The following is a 23,487-nucleotide window of genomic DNA, read 5'->3' on the forward strand; positions in this document are numbered from 1 at the left end:
TTGTCCTGCTGTCACTCACCCTTTCAAAGAGTTGATTCCCCTCCTCTTTGTAGGCTCCCTTTAGGTACTGAAAGGCTGCAATGAGGTCACCCCGCAGCCTTCTTTTCTCCAGGCTGAACAAGCCCAGCTCCCTCAGAGTCACCCTACCAGGTGACATGAGTTTTCTAAATAAATTATAGCCATCTTTAGGACCAGAGTGTTTCTCTTCCAGTAACAAAAATCAAAGTCTAATCCATAGATAATGCAGACTTCGGTTTCAGCATTATGACTACTTTTGTAAAACATCTCACCGTCACTTGATCCAGCATGTATCATCTGAGACTAATATTAAATAGCTGCACTGCATTTGGTAAGTAAATCTTTCTGATTTACACTAGTTGCATTAATTTTTAAGTAATAAACTCAAACAAAAAATGTCACTTTTTTTCCAGAAATAAATTTGCCCACAACTATAGTCAATCTATATAGATTACTTAGGGTAAATCTAACTGTAATCTTATTTTACTATAATTCCTAGAAATACTTTATCCTTAGGAGAAAAATCAGCTCCCAGGAAACAAGACGACTGACAGTTCATTTAAGAGACAGTAGCATGAATGAGAATACACAGATCTATGTGTGTATATATATGTATACACATACATGTTATATAGGCACTTTCATCATCTACTTAAAGATGGACGAGAGAATCTGTATAAATTATCAAGAAATAGAATGATATAAATTAATCAAACATTTATATGGCATTGGTAATGTCAAAAAAAATAAAGAGACTTAGAAAAACATCAGCAATTCAGAGATTATAAGGTGACTCAACAATCATATAGGAGAGTGGAAAATGCTTTTTTCCCCACAGTCATGATTCAGGAACAACATTTAACAAGTCTCAGCTCAAATGATTATTTTGACTAATAATAATGTAACTTCCTGAGAATTCAACATTTTATTAGCAAGAGATGTGTCAAACTCTAAGCTATCTGGTATTCTTCAGTGAGAAAATGGAAAATAGTGTCTTATCTTCTGTTGGATATGGTGGATTTACTCTCCACACACATTAGCAACACCTTTACAAGCAAGAAAGCCTGGGATAGTGCCAAGAACTATCCATTTCCTATTGCTATCATTGCATCCCACTCAAGCCAGATTCAGCAAAGCATTTAATACTTGAGGTTAAATTTCAGTGTAAATACTCCCAATGAAATGAATTTAAATGTTCACTGTCCAAGTTCACTGTGTCTACAGGAAGGAAAACACCCATCTATAGATACAGAAAAGTGTAGCAGTTCCCTTTATACAACAAGAGTACAGGAGTGTACATGAGCACTGATAAAGCCGATAAAGCCTAATAACATTTCCCCAATTATATTTAGTAGGGAAACCAGCAGTATCTCCTTTGTTACGGCTAGATAAATAATAATCATTACACATTAGCTTAAAACAGACAATTTTTCTGACACTGTGGTAATAGGTTGAACAAATGATCTTTTTAATCACAGCAATGATTTTTTCAGCGTCATCTTTTACTGCGTTGTTTCCCTCAGCTGGAACCACCATAAAATCCTCTTTCCATCCCAAAGTTCCTCCAGTTCACACCTGTGAGAAACAGGAAGGGTCTGAGAGAAACAGCAAGAATTTTCCTGTGGTTGACACTGCAACAGCTAAGGTAAGAGCAATTCACAGTGACTATTCTCCTTCAAAATCAATCACAAAACTGTTTTGAGCACTTTCAGAGGCCATTGAAGCTATTCAAGGAGAAGAGCTGTGACATGTGGTAGGTTCTGTCTTTCCTGACCCACAGCATTTGTACGTTCATATGGACATCAACTACAGGAAAACGACTAATTTAAAAAAACATTACCAGCTTCCATCTCTGAGAAAGATGGAAACATATGGTCTTTCCTAGTTCCATGAATTGTTTTATAAAGCTCCACAATTTCTATGCTTTAATTATAATGATAATTTTATAAAATGAATATTTTCTGAGATAATTTCAGAAATATATTATCACCATATAGATGCAAATGATAACATAAAAGGTCTTCCTGTCACCATACCTGAATCTCTAAGTACAAAACACTGCAGAGAGCCTTTGAGTCATTCTGCAGCCACACATGAGCACAGCCTGCCCAGGGCAGCAGCATTGTGTAGCCCATTGAGAATCAGGCTCAAAAATGCTAAAGAAAACAGTCTGGATGTCACTACATTAAACAGACAGCTTTGGTGTTCTCAAGTCAGTCTCAAAATCAAAAACACATTAAGAAACAAAACTGGTATTTGCTGTCCTGTCATCAAATGCTGATGCTGCCTGGAATGGCTTGAGCCTTCCTGCAGTTCTGACAGGAATTTAAACGCATACATAATACATGTGTGTGTAAATTGAGTACAGATTGTTTACAATAAGACAAGGAAAGCAAATTCTGAACAATAATTTCTAATCATTCTTAAAAAATGTCAAGAAAATTCTAAATTTCATATTCCACATAAACACCAGGCCATCATCAAGGGCCAAATTTAGCTTTAAAGCTTCAGTAGTTTCCTCAGCCCTCAGAGCATAAGGACAGGACTCCCAGCTGGGAGCTGCTTGCAGGCAGCAGGCGATCTGGTCTTACAGGCCTCAGGCAGCCCCACCATGATGGATGGGTAAAGACCAGCAACAGTATACTAGCTAGGACTTCCTTGCTTTTATCCACTTAGTTTCTTCACTCAATATAATCTGAAAGCACATTTGAATTTAATTTCCTTCAGTTTTAGCAAGCACATCTTTTAAAAGAAAATCACATTTAGGAAAAGCCCACCATATCTAGCACTGATAGCACAGCTATAGAGCTGATAAAATCTGAGCTGAGTGTCCAAGACGGCTCGATTCATGACACCATAGCTTCTTGCCAGCATCAACACAATATCTCTGCAAATGTTTGATACGCTCCCAAAACCAACGTGGTTCCTGCCAAGCCAACACATGGTCAAGAATCAGGTTTCTCTATAGCTAGTGCAACAGCCAACACAGGCAGCAAGCCCTTGTTGGGCTAGTAGCCACCAGTAGAACCAAAAATCCTCAGAGGTGCACTCAATTATCCCTGAGATAGGTGAGAATGGAATTTCAGGCACTTGAGAAAGTACTGTCCTGTAAAAGGAACAGTTGGGAGATGAAAACAACATCAGTAGAGAAAATTCACGAAAAAGGCTAACATGCACTTGGGCAGAAACCCACTCACATACTTAAATTTTTAATACTTTGGTATGTTTTTCTACAGTTGCCAAGGATGTACCCCTTTTTCCTCATTAATAAAAGGAATACTTAAGCTTACTACATTTCTAGATGTCAGAATATAAAATACAACACAACTCTGGTAAAGTTAGGTTCCCACATGAAAGAACCCGAGTATATATACCCCCAAAATGTTTTGATCCATTAAGCCTCAAACTGGAGTACTTGTACAATCCTTTCCAGTTAAAAATACAGAGATATAATAAGAAAGAAGTCAAGTCCTTCAACTCACTCTGAAACAGAGGTGATTTTCTTAATTGCACGCACATTATAAATAGCTGTAAAGCCCTGTCAAAGTATTTTTTCTTGTTGTTAGAAATGCCCTACTACAACCACATATAAAACAAATATATACATACACACACTTAAGGTTTTTCATAAATCTTGGGTATTTCAGACATTTTAATTTTAGCATCTCACACAATAGACAGACACACAAACCATTTTTCTACTGCAGTACAAACTCAAATATAATAAGTCTTTATGGCCTGAAATATGAGCTTTTAACAACATCTGTGCAGTTAGAAAATATAACTCTGCTTCCTAATCACTGCAGGGAATAAGAGTCCTTTCAAAAGTACTACCTATTGTAAATACATATTAGTGGCACAATGTTAAAATGATTATATTTTTATTTAATTACAATCCACTCTACATGGCAGTTCACGTAGCCTAGATCACAATTAATCTTGATTAGAGAAACCTGCAGCATAGTACTGTTCAGAATAATCAGGATGATTACACAACATATGATCTTTATGTTTCTGTTTTGTCTCCACAACGGTTATCAGATACTTATCAATTTTCTAGTCCGGAAGAAAGTTTATACAGCAAGGCCACATGGGAATAAGGTAGCTTGAATGTATTTGATTTGGCTGCAGAAAGGCCATGAAGACAAAACAGATTTACCTTGCAAGGAGGGGTGGGAAGTAGAGAGATAGATTTCAAAACGCTTAAATACTTCAGAGTAAATCCCCCGCCAAAATGAATACAAACAGAAAAACTATGATCAGCAAGGACCATAGAGGCAACTTAGATAAACTGAAGCTTTATAGGGACCAGCAGGTCTTTGTACCCTACTTAATTTAGATTATCAGTTTTTCCCTAAGGATCATCACTTGGTTAGGATCCTGCCCATTTTATTTACCTCTGATGCCATACAAAGCAGACACTTACTAATAATAGATCAAAATTATGTTCCTGACAGTAGGGTGGAAAAAGGAAGAAATCTTTCCAAAGAAACAGAGGGGAGGACAGAGGCTAGGACTGGGAAATAAATGGTTCTGGGGAAGAAGGATGAGGAACTGGCACCATCCACAGTAAAGAATTGAGATGAAAGCAAGGCAGGACGGAAGAGGCTGGAAGGGAGCAGGTGAAATATAGTCAATTCAGTAGGAAGGTGAAGAAAAGTCATTGCTCATGCTCTCCCACAATCAATAACTGAAAGCCTTTCTCTAAAGTAAACCTTAAAAATGGTTAAATATGTGGATTATCACCTTCCTACCTGCATGCAAAGTGAGACTGAGGAGAACACTCTGCTTCTATCCATTACAGCATGAGCAGAAAACTCTCAATAATCAGTGTAGCTTGATAGGATGCTGAAGCTGAACATGGTTTCCAGTTTGCATTTTACAGTCACAGGAAATAACACCCAAGAAGGGAAAGCCCAATAAACTATTATATGAAAATTAAAAATGCAAAGAAAGAGCTTCAATTCTAGCAGTGCTTTGTGGGGTGTGCTTCATTTGGTTACTTTTTATTTTAACCATACTTGGTAATTATTAACATTCTACACAAGCAGCTATGGATTATTTACACATGCAGATAGAGACTTTTCAGACTGTGTGAAGGAGTCACATCAGCAATGAAATCACTACTGAAAGACTAGTTTTGCCAGAGGTTGAAGTTTTCAAGTGTATGTTCACATTAGCTATATATGCCACATATTATGAATGAAAGGTAAGTAGAAATACCAGTTCTTAAACTCAGAGAATACTAAGCACAAATATTACTTTGTGCTGGTATTCCAAATCTTTGTGAGTATTATTTTCCCCAACTTCAACTTATGTCCTAGAGGTGAAATGCATCAACAGAATTCCATATTATTTTTGAACATTGCTTGACAATAAAACAATATTAAAAGCATCTTTTTTCCTGTCCTTAACTAAACCTCAGAACTTCCAGTAGGACATTTATGATCTAATCAGTGGGGTCAACAGGAGCCACTAACCATGAAATGGAAAGAAACGTTTCAGTGGTCATATAATGACACCTTAACGCAGCTTCTCGTTAATCAATGCCCGCTATTAGCAAAGCTCTGAGGAAGAAAGATTTGCAATGTCTCTGTAATTAGACAGCTAACTGCAACTGTCGAGATGAAAAAATTAAAAATCACACTAAAACAATTACACCACAGATGTCACAGATGTTCAATCAAGTCCCAAGCAGCCTGGTAACTTAAAGCTGTGTAACCGTGTTAGCAATTTCAAGTTCCTTGAGAAACTACTGCAGTTGTGTCACTGCCAGTAACAAAAACTAAAAGTTAAATGCTTTTACCAATACATGCATAATAATATCACGTACATTTCCTGAAATTTTGTTTTATATATTTATCCAATCACAGTGTTTAATTTAGTTTTGTTTCATTTTAAGAACATAGCATCCTTCCAAAAACAACAACTTCATCCACACCAGAAAGGCTGTGTGTAAATATACATTTTCTGTGAAATAACTTTTATTAAATGGTATCGTCCAGGTCTGTGTATACAGAAAAAAAGAAACTGCGGTTTAAAAGATTTTTTGTCTTTCAGCATTTTTTTAATCCTTACTCACCTGCAAGCTAATAAATAAATTCATGTTAATTACAAAATTAGAATAAAAACCTCTCTGAATGGAAGTTCTACTTCTCTAAAGCTCTGCTCTCAATGACTGCACTTTATAAATTATAATGACAGAGCCTGAGAATGAACAGCGAAATTAGAGAGAAGAATACTATACTCATCTGGGAATATAAATATCACAGCCAGCATTACAACTTAAAACATGACAAAAACACACCTTCCAGAACAAGCCACTCCATACATCTTTACAAATCTCAGTGATCTCTGTTACACCACACATCTCCTTTCCCTATCAGACAAGCTACTGTTTCTCAGCCTCTCCTGTGCTTACTGGTATTTGCCACTAGTGCAGCCTACACAACCTCCAAACTATAAACTATAAACATAGAAACATAAACATAGAAATTATTGTTCAAGTACACAGTATTGTCAGAGACAGCACGACAGAGTTCTCCACTCTGTTAAGTATCTGTACAGACAGCACAGACACTCAGCTCTTCAATGCACAGCAACTAATACAACTGCTACTACTATAGCTCTCAGTTTTCTAGACTAAAAAGTTTCACAATTGATATTTTGAAAGAAAAGTAGTCATTTTCTTCACATCAAATTTGAATTCAAGATCTGCAAAACCCTACAGGCAAGACCTCCTTGTCTTACATGCTGTGGAAAAAGTATAGTCAAACAGAATCCTCATAACAGAATCACCAACTTCTCTATTATTTGATCCTCGCTGCTCTCTGTTATTCCTTTGCTGCTCTCCATCTCACCACAACCTACATTTTTTTTCCTGTTGAACTGCAGCAAATCATCCCCCAGGCCCCCAGCTGTCAGAGCAGATCTGCAGCCCTTATCTCTTGGACGGGGGATCAGGAGTCACAGCCACTGGCAGAACATGGGCACATCTGTTAATCTGGTGCCCTTCTTGCGATGTCTCTGCTACTCAAGTGGCAATCGGTGATGGCCTTAGTGCTGAAGTTCTTCTGTCCTCAGTATACAGACCCAGCTACTTTAATTGGTGCCACCATACAATCACCTGCACAGCCCTTAAGGGGGTGTGTAGTAATGAAAGCTGAAAACTCTTTAGTGTTTTAGCACTTCAGTCTAGGCTGTAACAAGCATTGAGAAATCAGAGAATAAGAGACAAATTCAGATCATGTATCTGGTGCTGATTGCTGTCAAGAACTGGTGGATGGTATAAGTCACTGTGCTCTCTGATCTACACTTAAACTTCTCTGATCTTCATATTTTTCCTTTACTAGAAAGCTATTTCAACACAAGTTGTTTGTATGCCTTCTGTCTATATACACCATTGATTAATACATTTTCAATTAAAACTATAATGGATTGAAATGATTTTTCTTAGTAATAACAGTGCTTCTGAGCAAAGATAATAAAGACAACACATGACTTAAAGAAAATGAGAAACATCACCTGGTACCAGCTACAGAACTCTAGGTGGTTATATATAAGGAATATAAAATGCCCCAGATCCCTGGTAAGGAAAAGCTGGTATTCTCACCAAGTAGTAGCACTTTACCATACATCATCCCATGTGTTCTCTGTGTTTTTCCATGTGTTAATGAAAGATTCTGTGCAAAGATATCAATTTTCACTCTGATACCTTAAGGCAAAGCCTGCTGTTTTCTCACATTCTTAAAAGAATATCAAAAATTTTCCCAAGGGTGAAATTTTACTGCTCCATTATTTTTGCCAACTCCTGAATAGAAAGATGTTCCCTCTTGTTCATGCGGCTGGGTGGGAAAGGCACATAGCCAAGTGAAATATGAAAGCATATCCACACCCTGTTCAGAACACACAAGCCATGACATGGGGGCAAAAAAAAAAAAAAAAAAAAAAGAAATGCGTTAAATTAAAATTTTGTTAAACTCAATTTTATGCTTTTTAATAATGGAAGCTATAAATATGAAGCAGGAAGTTTTCCGCAATTCATACACCTGCAAAAACGACAGCCAAGTGCTTAAGAACTTCAACACACACTTGAGAGTGCATTTAGGGGGTGGTTTGCAGCTCTGATCCTTAGAGTTCAGATTAGTTCAAACACCCAAAACCAGTACTGGGGGTGGCTGACTTCAAGTTGAAGTTGGGAAGTCCTTTCATAATCCCTTCCACTAGCAAGGGGATTAAGGAAGGTAGGCACTTCCCAGACAGCAGCAATAGCACAAGTGACAGGAATTTCTACAGTGATCAGCTGACCTTTTATTACCTCTGCAGTTGTAATTCCATAACAAAATGATTTTATTACCCAAATGGCTTGTTCTAAAAATGCGTATCACATAAGGCCAGAAGGCATCAAATAAGGCTTCTAGGGGAATGAAAAACTTGCAGATCCCTAACTGCAAGAGGAAAGCTTAAAGTCTGTATTTAACATTCAGCATCTCAGGTAACACAAATCTTAGCATTAAGCCATCTGCTCAGATCTCAAATCCTCTAATTCAGTCCTTATGCTGAATTATGCTCTGTAGTTATTTTTGTAAAATCTCCAAAACATTGTATCATTCCTGGTGTATTTTTCCTGGCCTGTAGGAGATGCCACAGGACATGCAGATACCACAGCACTTTGGTGGGATCAAAGGAGGAACGTGAATCTTCACCTCCTGTTGAAGCTTCATAGATGTGGGTCCCCTCAAGATCATGGGAAATGATCTGTTACATTCATAAGTAACAGCACTGAGACCCTCAGTATCAGAAAAATACAGTGGTCAGCTCATTACCAAAGAGTTTATGAAGCTTTACAGTCATACTAATTATGCTTGATTACAGGAGACAGCAAGGGGAAAAGAGATTTGACTGCAAAGATCCTACCTTTTAAAAAAGGCTACCTTAATTTAAAAGTAAAGTTATTTAGCACTATCAAATACACAAACAGTATGTCTGTTTCATAGTGTGACACTTATATATTGCCTAGCTTTCTCAGAGTAAGTGTACTTATTCCCATCATAAAATATCAGTTCTTTGTTAAAGAGGATTTTGTTTTTCTTTTTTAGATAGTTGGAATACCACACCACGGCCAATGCCATCCTAGGTGTTGAGCTATTTGTTATTTTAATTACACATTAGTCACTGACAAACACCAGTTAGACTTGGCGTGGCATTTTTCTTGCTTGTTTTCGTTATTGTTTGGTAGAATTAGGTTTTCAAGAAAAACACCACTTGTCCTTTAAGATGCTTCAAGATGTATACAGTAATGTAGCAAACCTCAGTTGAGAAAGTGAGAAAAAAAAAAAGAAATAAAAGTGTTGCCTTCTCCACTACGAAAACAGATTTCAGCAGATAGAGCCTCTGCTCCACACAAAGACATTCCATCTCTGCCCAGCTTAGCCAATTCCGAGTTTTCCCACTGACCTTAGTAGATTAAATTTGCAGCCAAGCAATCCTATCTTTTAAATCAACAAATTGGATTAGTGACATTCTGAGCTGGGAAGCAGAGTTTTCACACACCCAATTTGAACGAAAAAACATTTTCCCAATCCTGCCCAAATGAGCTAAATGGTTGCTACATCCAAAACATCTTTCAGAAGACTATTTCAAGAGTGGTCATAATTGGCTACAAAGCACAAGTTGAGACACTGCTTGGAAACTGCTACAAAATCCTTGTGTACACAAGTAGATACACAAAGACACACTTCCAAAACCACTACAAGCAAAACAGTACAATATTATAAAAGATATGGACATTTGTAATTGTTTGCAGCTCAACTCATCGCTTTTTATTTTTACCCCTCATAATCAATCTTTTTTTAGCAAAGGGAGAATAAACAAATCATGTCTGTTAATGACACTGCAAGAAGATGGAGAGGAGAGGAAATGGGAATTAGGACCAGTTTTCCATGTAGCAGGAAGAGCATCAACACTGGAAGCCAACGGACACCTCCATGTGCAGCCTGCCAACAACATGAGTTCTGATAATGAGTCTGAGAGAGAGGCTGTGAAGCTGCTCTCTGCCTTACTTGTAAAAGATGGTAAGCAACAACACTGAGGAATAATAAAATCCTTGTATCTGTGGGACCACAGCTTTAGAATGGGATTTCCCTCTGGATAATCAGACACAGGGCTGTGTTCTGAAGCACAGACATTGCTCAGGGTTTTTAGCATTGTTATTTACAGATTTATCTTAGAACTAAGGACAGTCACTGAAAAGACTGCAGAATATCACCAGAGCATTAGCAGTTATAAAATATAGATTTGAATAAGGCAGTAATGAATTGTTTCTCTATAAAACACATTCATGTCCTGTATCTGATGCAAATGCAATGGGCGTTAGTCCTAACAAGCAAAATGCTATTTATCACCATTGTCAACATATTAAATGTTTTCAATTTATTTTCCCAACAGTAGGTGTTAAAATTATATTCCTACCACAATGGTCTCATCAGCACCATACCATGAAAAGGTTAAATTAATCTGATCTCTTATCAATCTTATTGGGAAAAAGCCAGCACGGCAGCCACTCTCCAAAAATACAGCACAAGTATGAGGGGGTCTCCTTTGTTTACCAAATTCAGAGATCAGCCCAGAAAACCAATACAAGTTTTACCACCAGGCTGAGAATGAGTTAGCAATTCCTGCTTTACTTTTTGAAAGCGTTCTGTAAAGGCTGAAAGGAAGTGACTGAAAAGTAGCATCCCCTCTGCAAGAGCATCTTGTGCCACACAGGTGAGCATCGTGCAGAACATACAAGGAGCTTACTTTCCCACCCATACACACTGATTTCAAGTTTCAAACAGAGAACTGAGGCTCTTGAATCAAAAGATCCTTAACTGTGTCCATCACACATTTTCTCAGCCACTCCAAATCACTCTTGTAGAGCGTTCTTGGTTTGGTTCAGAGGTTTTCTGGGGAGGCTTGCTGTTGTGCGTTTTAGTTTTGCTTGGTGTTTTGGGGTGGGGGTGGCTTTTCTTCCACAACAGCCAGACCAAAATCCTTCCATTCTGAATACAGCAGGACAGTCCAGCATGCACCAAATTCTTCAGTGGAAAAAAAGCTGTAAGTGCTGCAATTTTTAGTGAGCTTACTATGAGGAAGATAAGCTGATCAGGACTAGGAGCAACAAGCTCAGGAGCAGCTCTGTTTCAGGAATCCCGAACTGCACCTGCACAACAACACTCAAAATCTCAAGAACCAGAGAATACTTTAGCACGTGCCTACCACAGAATGAAACTTGCTGGACATAGCAATTTGTGACAGATAAGATATCTTCACATGCAATCAATGCTTTGAATAAAGACTTCCTTTACCCTTATAGACATATCCATAAGTGTGTTGCCTCAGTCATACCATCTTTACAGAATGAATAACAAATATTTCAAGCTGATAATTCAAAAAGGATATTTCGTCTCCTTTTGACAGGGAATTTTGTGGTAAGTTGCAGTCAGTAAAAACAAATTTTTGCTTCCAGAGTTATGGATAGTCACAATCTTAACATTAGCTTACGCAGTACAACTCAACTTCAGGAAACCCAGTAGTTAGTGGATGGGAGGAAGGCCTGTGTGATTTCAGCTGTGTACTGGAAGGCCCTGAAGCAGAAGCAGCCATGGAGAAATGGAGCCTGAGCCACAGAAACCCCTCCTCCCTATCTCTGACCACACTGCTGCTGTGTGAGCAAGACATGCTCAGAGCATTTCACCGCTGGGGCAAAGGAGGAACAGGAGTGCACACATACCACTGACTGCTATGTATCCTTCCAACCTCAGTGCAGGCTTTCCAGCGGTTTTTTGGCTTTATAAAAAAAAAAAAAAGGTACTGTGAATCATGACTAAACCAGAACATAACTGAAAAGATACAGGACCACACAGAGGCCCTTAATTGACATTACAGTTCCCGTTTGAGGTAACTGCCAAAAAGCAGTGGTTTCCGAAGGCACAGATACACACATGATGTATTGCAAGGTTCACCAGGCTGGGTTTCCACTATTTCACCTCAGTGCAACCACAAAAACCAACTGCACATCGACAGAGGCAGAGCAAAGAAAGAAAATATGTTCTGCTACACTCACTGGTTAACAAAAGACTCCCCCTGGTGCAGCACACTTCACAAACTGACTTCCCAGTGCCCTTAATATACTGAACTCCTCCTTCCCCTATTTTCTTGAACAAAATCTGAGCTCCTTGTTGTTCCTTCCAAACATCTATTAGCAACCAAACTCCACCTGCTTCTCCCCATTAATCCTCTTCCACAGTCCCCTATGCTTATGCAATGATAGATCTGCAGCAGATGCAAAATTGCAAACACCTGTTGGCACTATTTCCACTGTAAGATTAGATAAGCCCTTGAAGAACTAAGATCAAGTAAAAAAATCCAAAAAACTTGAAAGCTTCATTAACTTTCTTATTAATCAGAACATTAAGTTGCTCTTAGAAGATGGGCACCTTCTGAGGTTCCTTCTATGGACAGCTCTTCATGGAACTGGAAAACAAAAAGCTTTTAAGCAACATTTCTCAGAAGCTGTTTTACTTTGAAAATGGAAAACATTTTTTCAAATAGCAGATAATCAGGACTGGTACTGATGTCCACTGTCACGAAGGCAGAATAACAGATACACAATCAAGGGGAAAAGCTGGAAAATAACCTTTTGCTGCCATATAGCTTACAAAACCCACTTCGATGCTGAAGGGAACAAGATAAAAACGTACAAAGTTCATAAAGTGGATGGAGATGTCTTTTTGGTTAGGGAAACACAAGCAGCACCATGAGGGATCCATGTTGTCTAAATGGTTGGGATAAGACAGTAACACATGAAAACTGAAGCTGTCACATCAGAACCAGATACAAGAATAACACCACAGTATCAGTGGGGAGAAGGGTACCCTGCTCATTTGCAGCTGTGTCTTTTACAGGGAAATGGCAACTACACACCCACAAGCACTTGTTACCTCTCAGCAAGACAACTGCTATGGCAATATTCCAGAACTTGGATTTCTAATCAACTGTGGAAAAATAAGCTTCTGTTTCATTCAAAAAGTACTTGCAGATCATCAAAATTGCTTTTAGAATAGCAAATGTGATACACTTAAAAACTAATTCAGTTACTAAATTATGAAAAAGATTTCAGAGCCTCTTTAGCAATGCACAAAGCAAACAAGCAAGTCCCACCCCTGACTTCATTTTGTAGCCTTTCCATGCAGGGCAAGAAAAGTCTGGATAGGTGTGAGCATCTGAGCAAGGGAGGAGCACCACCCCACCTGGCTCATAGAGAGGCATGGCACATTTGGGAAGGAAGAGATAATGCTACAGAAGTCACTCTTTGGATAAATATTAATAAACAACAATAAAGATTACAAAATTCTGGGTAAAAGAAAAAAAAAGATTTTTAATCCTAAAGTTCATATCATTTCAAAACTAATGCAGGAGTAACAATTCCTGGTCAGAATATGAATATTTGCAGTACTAATTTTGATAAGTATCATTAAAATGTCTCAACCACAAACTTACAGTGACCTCTGCTGAACAGTTTGTGCATCTTCCCTGCAAACTGAAAACGCAGCAGCACTGCCAAACCCATCACTTGCAAATCTTCTGCACAACTGAGATTTTGAAAAGAATGCCGCTATTTCAGCTACAGAACACACAGCTCTATTTGATACCAGACAAGAAAATTTTATGCAGAACTATCAGGAGGAATCTTCTGATTACCCAAAACAGATACATTTTGCACTGAAGCTTTATCTGTGACTTTGAGAGCTATCGAATGCTTTTGGCTGTGACTTGTAATTCCAGTATCCACTAAAGAATTACACTTATTCCAGTAAATTAAACACCACCACTCTGCTTCTGCTCCCAGGGTCTAAATAACAACTTTGGTGAGAGCAGTGCTGGCAACAGTGCAACCAGAAATACTCAGTTCTTACAATGAGAAAATTCCTGAAGCTCTGTCAGCCATACTTTGAAAACCAGAGTGGGTATTTCCATTGTTCCAGATCCTTTTCCTAGGCTAGGCACAGAAGCTCAGACCAGCGCTGTCCAGACAGGACCTCCCATGCCTACTCCCTCCTTCACAGTCTCCCATGACATGGAGATGCCCAACCACAGCTCTGCTCAGGAGGAATGGATAAAAGAAACATATCTGAAAAAATAAATCACTTTTCAAAATAGCTGAGAGTCACTGGCCAAATCCACAATATCCCAGAGTATTTTCTCCAGGCATCAGAAAGTACACAGGAGGTGTATATGTGCCCTCAGCCCACGCAAGAGGACAGGAAAAGCAGCTCTGTTTGCCTGAAGTTAAATACACACACACACACACACACACACACACACCCCTCCTGAAAAGATACCAGGGCTCACTCCTGAACAGGGAAATCATCCTTAAAACCTTAAGACCTCAGAGAGCTTCAGACTCAGGCAATTACCTTCATCCCACACACAGTTCAACTCAGCTGCTTTGGTTTGAAGCAGCAGCAGTTCTGCTACCACCACTTTGTCCTTCTGAAATGTAAAGAAAAACGTGTACATGGAGAGGGGACACGTGTTATTCAAAGCCAGCTAAACAAACAGCATTAAAAAACTTTCTTCTAGCATGTATCGCCTGTAGTAATTGTAGATAGCTGCAATCTCACAATGTAATATTCAAATTGACATTTCCCTCCTGTAGAAACCTATGGACTTGGATCCTTGGAAAGTGTAAGGGTGTGAAGACATAATAGAGCAAGATAATTAAGGCCAGAATGCACATGAACATAGAGTTGCAAATGTCTCTATAAAGGTGGATTATATAAAAGCATACATAAAAACATGGTTAAAGGTAAAAAGCTTAAATATTGGGTCTTGATATTATTTTTATTTGAGTGAAACCGGAATAGTCAAAATTTCACTCCAAATTGTATCACACACCATGCTACCAAGCAGGAATTTGCATACTGTGCCACCAAACACTAATCCCCTTCCTGGGAGACTGTCAGATGGCTCAGTTCATTTAGATACAACTGCTCCCAAGGCCACGCTTCCACATCAAAGCTACCAGACATCACTACTTCTATGCCCTACAGCTCTCAGCCATGCAGACTCAAGGGAATTGGGATCTGGTTACCTGACAGTCTAGAAAAGCTTCCTCTTATGACTCTAACTAAACTTCTTTTTCTTTTACTCTTAAATACTGAATTAATTTTTAATTAAACAGTAGAGGGATGGTTGGAGTAGTACTAAAGTTATGAAAGAGGCACAAACTGAGACAGTTCAAAACAACATGACAAACAGGAATACATATCAAATTGAACTAGGACTTTTTCAAGTCCTAACTAAAAATTCAGCCATTTCAATCTTTAAAATTGCACCCATTTCTTGTGACTTATGTCCACTTTCATGATACAGGTGTATAAATTCCAGATGCTTCAATTTGTCGAGACTGGTTCTCATGCAGCATCACAAGGATGATACTCTCTCATGACCAGCATTCACTTCAGAGAAATCCCATAGTTTTTTTTTGTTGTTGTTGTTTTTAAAGATTGCCTGTTTAATTTTCAGCACTGAGATCAGGTTCTTTGAACACATGGGATAGCAGAACTCAATAATGTAATATGGAATTACCTTACTATGCTTAACTAAAGGATAGATTTCATACAGTTAAAGGCAACCCAGGCTCTAAGACTATGGATAGCACATTCTTGCCAATAGGCCTGTCACAAGATTTGCAATTCTGACACTTCCACATCTGACATTGAAACAAAAGGTTGTGGTTGCAAAACAATGCGTCATGTATTCTATTGTATCCATTTAGCAATGCTCATATCTGACAAAACAATATAATGGTATACAATTAGCATCTATATCATACGCAATGCTTCAGTTGCTCACTGAACAGCAAATGGTAACTTACAAATATTTTATGTAATTTTACAGTTACCATGAAACCATAATATGTTTTATGTTTTCCATATTTTTATGGCTCTAAATAAAACTCAATTTGTTTTTGAACAAATGGAAGTGATGTTTCTATGGGAAAACGCATCTTTAGTTTTTACAATATTCCATAACATACAATATGTACAGAGGGCTTATTTAGCTCCAGAGACATATTTTGACATCGTGAAATACCCTGTGTTTGGCAGTTCTGAGTGACTGGAATTAACTTATTTACTTGGAATTAACATAATAACTTAAGCAGATGGTATGAGAGTTACAGATGATGAGATCAGTGACAGCGAGGCCACTAAGTCTGAGCATCTGACCTTGGCAAAACAAATATTGCAATATTTACAGACAAATCTGTATGAATGGCTGTCGGTAAGTTGTTGTATTAATACAGAGCTTCTCAGAATATATTAATAAAGAAACTGACTTATCACCTTGTCACCTATTCTATAAAGAATACAAAGGCATCTGTCATGCATATTTTTCTCAGAGTATTGAGCTTTCAGCCAATGTGCACTTACATATATGTATTAATTTCCTGTTTTGTTGGCTAATTTCTAGATTTAACAGACAATTAGATAATTGAAATTTAATAAAGTACACTAAGCAGAATGTAGGTCATGCACTGATTTTAACAATTTTATAAAACAAAATTACAACTAAGTAATATACAGGCACCTTTTTATTTAATGCAAATAGTTTTAAAATGTACTTCATTAATATATTTCTACCCTAAAGCTTTTTTTGAATGCCCAAATTATTTCCCAATTGCATTTCAAAATTAAATTCTCTGGTTTTCATCTCTGTACCCCAGGGCTTTAACTGCTCAAAGTATTTTAATATGGTTAAATGCTACGATGTTGCAAACTGTTTTCTTTATTGAAAATGGTCATTAATATCTCTTCATACCTCAGAGAGTATGGTAGTAATTTGGTAATAAAACACACTATTATCATTGTCTTCTAATAACCTGAAAGCGTTGTAATCCTAGGGCCCTAAATGTGTTATGGAATATTATTAGAACAAGCACATTCTGGTCATTATTTAGATGGGGACATTTCCCATGTCTCTCATACCTCATTCAGTAATTGCACGCTCCTGCTATAATTAAATTTGCCCATTTTAAATTGTCCATAATATTGTAAGGTTCATTTTATGGTCCTGTGGGACACATCACTGACTCCTTTTTGGGCACAATATATTTTTTTATGATGTATTTTTAATTGTTTATTTTTATTTAAGTGGCTGTCTAGAATAATAACTCGAAACATCCCGAATTAGATAAAACAGTTTAAAGTGGGGGAAGGGAGGAAAGAAGCAGTTGCTACCTAAGTGGAGGGAGGGAGGCTCTGCTTCCACATCCTTGCAGAGAAGCGTTAAACCACTGTGTTCTCATCTAAATAAATCCTACACATGCATCTCACAAGGGATCTGCACTGGATTTTATGCATAAAGAAACTACAAAATTTGCACACATCACAGGAAACCCATAAGCAAGCTGCATCCTACAAACCTAACATGCAGCTCAGCCACTCTGCTCCCCCAGCAGAGCTGAGAAACATGAGGCATGGACATTTCACACTACATTTCTATTATAACACAGATAACAAAACCAAGAGGTCATTTCAAGGCTCAGCTTAGCTCCTCAGAGAATGAAGTTTCCTTCAGCTGTCAATACCAAGAGAGTAAAAGCATCCATGAACAAAAGGAAATTCCAGGAAAAGGAGGAAACAAAAAGATTGAAGTGACAGATAAAGGGCAGCTTTTATCCCCTGAGAAGTCCATACAGTACACACGCACACACAAAAAGAATTGTCATTTTAAAATATTAAAATATTATGAAGACCACACACTGTATTTATGATGATTCCTGAGTGTAGTTAATACTTTACTTTCCCACTTAAAGCTGATGCTTGATACCCATGGAAAAAATTATGGGTTAAAGGGCATCGTGCATGACTATGCACACGTGCACATGCAAGTGTTGAACAGAAATCCCCGAACAATATCATACTCTTATATCAATATTTTTAGGCTTTCATAAGTCTGCATCTTTAGTGGCTTGCAGTAGCATCACTTTGAAATTTAAGCAACAAACTTGCACTTGACACCAGCCATGCTGGTGTACCTCAGTGTTCTGTAGACAGCTGATTTAGGAATAGGGCAGCGTTGTTTTTTTTCAGCTGACTGATCAATCAGATCAACGTGCTACAGAATTACTTTCACAATGATAACACTATTTTCCTAAATCACCCAGAATCAATAGTCTTTGCCCTACAAAAATTGTATAAAATGTATTTATTTTTTTTTTTTTAAACTTCAGATACAAAACACATAGGATATATATTCTGCCTCCATTTGTTAAAATAGGTGGAAACATAGAAAGATGTGATTGAAAACTTAATAAGGGGTATTGAGCATCCATCAGAAAAAAAAAATTAGGAGTTCAGAAACCAAAAAGGTTAAAGAGCTCTACTCTGTAACAGCACCACCCTAGAGAGAAAATAAGTGAACTATGAATTTTCAAGTAATGATCTAATTTCAACATTTTAGATCATAAAATATGTTGTAAAAGCTTACTGCATTGTATTCTGTGCTCTTTCCACATAAGTTAATAATATTTGAATCCTTTAAGAAAAAACAAATACACAAGAATCAAAATTTGGCAGACTGGATTCTCTCTGAGCATAGCTTAAATATAAAATTAAGATTTCCCAAATGCCTGGAAAAAGAAGCATCCATCAGTCATTTGATCACATTTGCAATATACTTTTTATTATGTATTGAAGAAACGCTAAAAAATACATCTTAAAAAATTGTGTCTGTATATTTTTTTTCCGTTCATCTTCATTTATAGAACATAAGTGTGCATCTAAGTATGTACATATCTCCAAATAAACTACAGATTTCACAACACTAATGGAAAGCAAAAGGGTTAGGGAATTCAGGTCTTCTCCCATTTCTCTAACAGTTCCTAATGTTCAGTACAGCAAAGTAAAATCAGCTTCTTCCATAATTACGCCTTCAAAAAGAAATACCTTACTAAAAGAGATACAAGTGGAAATATTGATTCATCCACCCTTTTTCACAATAACAAAGCATTGCTGCTACCAATTAGAAAATTTCAGAAAATTGTTGGACTGTAACAACAAGAGGCTATCCAGGCCTCTTAGGGGAAAAATAATCAGAAGAGGCTCCTAAGTGTAATTAAAGAGACTGAACACAAGAGGTAGCTAGTGACTCCATATTCTCACTTGTTAGTCCCAAGCACGAGAGGACAGAACGACCACACCAAATGATTTGCTTTTGAAGACGTGGAAAAATGAAAGTTTTTGTGTTCTGCATGAACTTTTTGAACAACGAGAGGTTTGTTCTACTTTCAGTCCCCCAGAAAGCACCACATTTGCTCTGAGACATTTCACAGCTGAGTTCTGAGTGCACACCAAAACGTTTCCTTCAGCAGCTGCCTTTTCCCTGATGAAAGGGCTGCCGTCTGCTTCACGTGTGAGCCCAGCACTTTCTGTAAGAGGAGTGTGACTGGCCATAACTCAGGGCACTTTTTGTAAGGTAAGTACACCTTTGTGAAAGCACAGTGATGCTATTACTGAAGATATAATTATAAATGCACAAGTTTTCACACTATTCAAGTATGTTAAATAAGATCTGGCACACTTGGGAAAAAAAAGCAGCTAAAAAGAGTATGATGTGCATAACATCTCAACTAGACTATAATTATTACCTTTTTTTTTTTCCCTTCAGAAAATTAACATGTCAACACTATGCATCTAATCGTTTTAATCATCATTTAATACAATGGACAAATCCATCAGAATCCAAAGGGACTCAGTTACTGTTATGTTTCCAAAAGCGCACACCGGGAACTTCCAAAAACTTCTTAATGACAATAATTAAACATCTGGCTTTGACAACCTGTACTTGCCTGTAGATCCTTCTCAAACAGTTTCTCCCATTAATTACACGCATGCTGAGAACTGGAAGGGAATGTCCATGATGAGGCGCAATGCAGGGCTGCCAAAGGCTGTGACGGGAGGCCCAGCGCCTGCAGCAGGGACAGCCACCTCCACTTAGACCTGCACGTTCTCAGATTGCAATCCAGCTGCTACAGAAACACTTGGGAGAGCACTGAGATCATGCTCACATGCCTGATACAAACTGCTGCAAAGAAAGAGGCTTTCATAAAAACAATTGGGTTTCTCTAAAAATATAAGGTGCTCAAATATTCATACCTAACTTGTACACAGTATCTGTTGTTCAAACCTTAAGCATCAAAAATAACATCCAAGATGTAAAATGTCTTTTTTTTAATGGCACTTTACATTTTGCAACATTCACCAAAAAAATTCAGCATGTAAATGTTACAAGTACAGCTCCTAACTCAGCCACATACTACTGCAGTGAATTTTAGACATATAACTTCTCAAAAGCACTAATACAACTAGAGCTCTCTCCATGCAAATGACATGCAACATTCTCCTGCATGCATATACACACGACAGCAGGTTTCCAGTCTTAGCTAATATTCTTCAAATGAATGAATGTACTCAACATAAAAGGTCAAATTGTAACGGACCAGTTAATATTTACCACAAAATACAAAGAACTGATTGAAACTCAGAGCTTTCAAAGAGAGGTTTTTGTTTTTTTTCTTTTAGATAAATCAACATCAGATTTCTTTTGGAATAAACAGATATGAGGAGGATACAGCTTTATTCAGAGTTTCACACAATTCTTGATATTGATATACATAAAACAAATAAAGATATCTAAATAAAACAAATAAAAAATTACTGCCCTCCCTTTCACTAATAGATCTCAAAGCACTAAGATGTTTTATGCTGAAAAGCAAAATATCTATATTGAAGCAATGACCTCCATATCCTATTTCAAAAGTATAAAATTTAACAAAGGATAAGAAACAAGAGCAATACATGCTGCCTTAAAATGACAAATACAAAACAATAAAGAACAAGAAGGTAACACTGAGCATGTAATTTGAGACAAAAATCTAATGCCACGTAACTCTGTCATGTTCCTGAGAAGCACATAGATACAAATATCCCAGCTTCCACCAAGAACTATTGTAAACAGATAGAATCATTAAGGTTAGAAAAGACCATTAAGATCATCTAGTCTAACCATCATCCCACCCCACCACGTCCCTAATAAATTGCTCAGTGCCACATTCACATGGATGTGTATTCTTGAATGCTTCCACAGACAGAGACTCCACACCTCCCCGGGCAGCCTGTGCCACTACCTCACCACTCTGACATAAAGTCAGTGTGATCTAAACATTCAATTCTCATTTCCTTTCAGTTCGCACTGACCGTACATGAAAGTACATCATCATTTAAAAGCAAGGAGTAAGATAAGCAGGCAGCCTGTTCATAATTTATCAATTTATTTTATTCTCCACTGATTTTTTTTTTTTTTTCTGTTGGATCAATGATTTATTTGAATCATTTTTACTTTAAAAACTTTTAAAGTTCCAGTGTGTACAATCAATACAAATACAGAAATAAAAAATAATAATAATAATAAAATAAATAAATAAATAAAAGCATATAAAGGTTCAGCTTAGTAAGATTATCGCAATAGAAAGATAACCAAAATAAATGGAAATGCTCACCGGTACCGTAGGCTCACAGTAAACTCCACAAGAAGCAATCTCCAGAAAAAGATCCTCCCTCAGTGGCAGTCAACAATTAAATGGGGTCTAGGAGAGGTGCAGCCAGGCTCCACCCCTTCTGGTAGCACAGGTGAATTGCCTTCACCTGTGCTCCCGCAGCTGACTCATTGATTGCCTCAGGTGGTCAATCAGAGGCTCAGGCCATGGTCAACAGTTCCCACACAAATGAGATATGTAACATAGGTAGCCAAGGACACTCAACGAGTTGCAACACTCAATGGACAATGCAACATTCCCAGTTTATGGGGGTAGCACCTGCAACAGCCTCAATAAGAACACCACAGGTCATCTTGTTGTTAAAAAGAAGCAGCAGGTAATTCAGTTAATACTCTTACTAGCTAACCTTGTTAAATGTGGATGCTTATTTCACAAGAGAAACTGGACGGGCCCAATCCTGAAACATTTACAGGTTGAAGCTCCAAAGGAGATTAGATATCAGCTAGAGCAGTTGGGTACCATTTTCTTTTGGTCAGAACTCAAGGAAAACAAAATCCGTGCAACCTGACTGGAGAGCCAACACAAAAGGCCCAGAGCAACAGGAGCCCTAATCCAGGCCCCACATCCACCCCTTACTTAATTGCATGCTTTTAATGAAAAATGTTTTATTCCAACCCCCAATTTTGCATAGGATTCTTTGCCAATGGAAAGGAGGATGAGTGGGAGGAGCAGGCAGGAAGGCCCACCAAGGGTAGGCACTGTGTTAGGAAAGGGTATGAGAGGGAAACAGCAGCACAGATAATAAGCATTCTCCTGCAGTTTAACCATTTCTGAGAAATGCACTCACAGCACTAAGATGTCTGGACTTTATCAATATCAAGGGATTTAGGCAGCCAGGCACTCTAGACATTCCCTTAAATTGGGCTTTGAGGGCATCTGTAAACAAGGCCATAAGGGATTTCACCTCTGGTTCCTCCAGCTCCACTAGCACTGCCTGCAGTCAGTAAGCAGGGAGGTTCTGCCCCACAGCTTAGAAATGCCAAGCTACAGCTACTCTGTGGGAGGATTTAGAGTCAAAAACCTGTGCTAAGAAACCTGGGGGTTGGGCTCACAGTAGTTAAGATCAGCCTCCAATCCGTCAACACTCAACTAAGATGAGTTTTATCTACCATTGTAACATCCAGCTCTCCATCTTCCAAGGACCAACCACGCAAGACTGTGGCAGATCCTGTTCTCTATTACTTCAAATAGCTTAGGATCATCACTCAGTTTTGCCATCTGTTTTCCTTTGTAACTCCTTTATAGATCTAGACGGAGTTCAAACAGTTTTGAGGTTTAAACTACAAAAAAAAAAAAAAAAAGAAAGAAAAGAAAAAAAAAGTTAATTTTTAGTCATTTTAGTCATATGCTACAAGCAAAAGGACAGATTTTAATTGGGATAGTTTTTCAAACTTAAATCTGGAATTATAAAGGTTTAATAAACTTACTTGCCTTATAATCAGTGGGAGCTCTGTCATTCATTTCAATACACAAACTTTTCTGAAAATGAAATTTAGGATTCATTTTTATACATATTTCCAAGGCCTACACTCAGTAAAATCCAACCAGAAACAATGGATCAGCTACAGCACTCATAAAATCATATACCCTGACACTTCTCATATCTACTTAACACTCTCAGGAAAAGTTGGTTCCCACCTTCCAATTCAAACCTCCTCTTTCTTGCACATCATTCAACCTAACACAGTGCCAAAACAATAAGGACACAGAAGGTCTTAAAGCTAACATGAGCAAACAGAAAAAAAAAAAAAAAAAAAAAAAAAAAAGTCCAATATATACTGTGTGCATCTAGAGTTCATTTCAAT

At 37.8% G+C, this 23,487-nt stretch overlaps 1 protein-coding gene across 15 annotated transcripts in view; it reads right to left on the minus strand.

Annotated features, from left to right (window-relative positions):
• The window catches only part of PARD3 (par-3 family cell polarity regulator), a 429,965-nt gene that overhangs the window by 341,174 nt on the left and 65,304 nt on the right, over positions 1-23,487 (minus strand). For 2 of the 15 annotated variants that reach the window (XM_090143088.1, XM_090143086.1), the window contains exon 1: positions 21,626-22,969. The exons of the other annotated variants lie outside the window; for them this stretch is intronic. The gene's annotated coding sequence lies outside the window, so the exon portion shown is untranslated. Of the gene's footprint in view, positions 1-21,625; positions 22,970-23,487 lie in introns of those variants that run through there. 15 annotated transcript variants of the gene reach the window in all.

This window comes from Phasianus colchicus, chromosome 6 (assembly GCF_987193195.1).
Source record: "Phasianus colchicus chromosome 6, bPhaCol1.hap1.1, whole genome shotgun sequence".
In the NCBI taxonomy this organism is placed as follows: domain Eukaryota; kingdom Metazoa; phylum Chordata; class Aves; order Galliformes; family Phasianidae; genus Phasianus; species Phasianus colchicus.